The sequence below is a fragment of the Otolemur garnettii genome, unplaced genomic scaffold (assembly GCF_000181295.1).
Source record: "Otolemur garnettii isolate 467f Iridium unplaced genomic scaffold, OtoGar3 scaffold00008, whole genome shotgun sequence".
In the NCBI taxonomy this organism is placed as follows: Eukaryota; Metazoa; Chordata; class Mammalia; order Primates; family Galagidae; genus Otolemur; species Otolemur garnettii.
The window spans coordinates 11,809,938-11,811,069 of NW_003852403.1; positions in this window are offsets into that span (position 1 = coordinate 11,809,938).

Sequence of the window (1,132 nt, forward strand, 5' to 3'; positions counted from 1 at the left end):
CCACAACGCCCGGCTATTTTTTGGTTGCAGCCGTCATTGTTGTTTGGCAGGTCCGGGCTGGGGATTCGAACCCGCCACCTTAGGTGTACGTGGCTGGCACCTTAGCTGGTTGAGCTATAGGCGCCGAGCCTATCACTGATAATCTTACCACTGATCTCCCTACATCTGGTTCTTTTTCGGGAGACTCAGTTCATGTCAGAGAGGGCTTCCTTGACCTCTGTACCCCATCACCATCGTCCTGGTTTCCTTTTTGTCTTTTGGGGGGTTTTGAGACAAGGGTTTTGTATTGTCACCAGGCTTAAGTGAGGTGACACAATCACAGCTCAGTGCAGCCTTGAACTCCTGGGGTAAAGCAATCCTCCTTCCTCAGCCTTCTGAGTTGCAGAGACTTCAAATGTGCTGCCACCACACCCAGCCAAATTTAATTTTTATTTATTTATTTTTGCAGTTTTTGGCTGGAGCTGGGTTTGAACCCATCACTTCCGGCATATGGGGCCTGCGTCCTACTACTTTGATCCACAGGTGCTGCCCCCCCAGCCAAATTTTAGAAACAACATCACACTCTGAGCTTCAAGGGTTCCTGCCTCTTCACCAAGTCCTGTATAGCACCTATCACAGTCTGAATTGCCAAGTTCATTTATTGTTTATGGACTTACCTGTCCCCAACACTCGTTTTAAAATGTAAACATGATTTGATAGAAGCAACCTTGTTTATATTGTTCTTTGCTAAATCCCCAGTTCCTAGAATAGTGCAGATAAAGACTTATTAAATGACCAAATGTTGGAAATATTTTTTTACAAGTCTTCAACTTTATCATGACCATCCCCCAAAAATAACCAAGCAGAAGACACTATTTAAAAGTAATTTATTATACAAAATAAAACCCAAGATAATAGAAAATAGCAACACTTCCAGTAAGAAAGGGATCAGATTCACACTCCATCTCCACATTCCAGCAGTGTCATTAATACAGACTCACTCCTATTAGACATTTCTTTTTTTTTTTTTTGAGACAGAGCCTCAAGCTGTTCCCCTGGGCAGAGTGCCATGGCATTACAGCTCACAGCAACCTCCAATTCCAGGGCTCAAGCGAGTCTCCTGCCTCCGCCTCCCAAGTAGCTGGGACCAAAG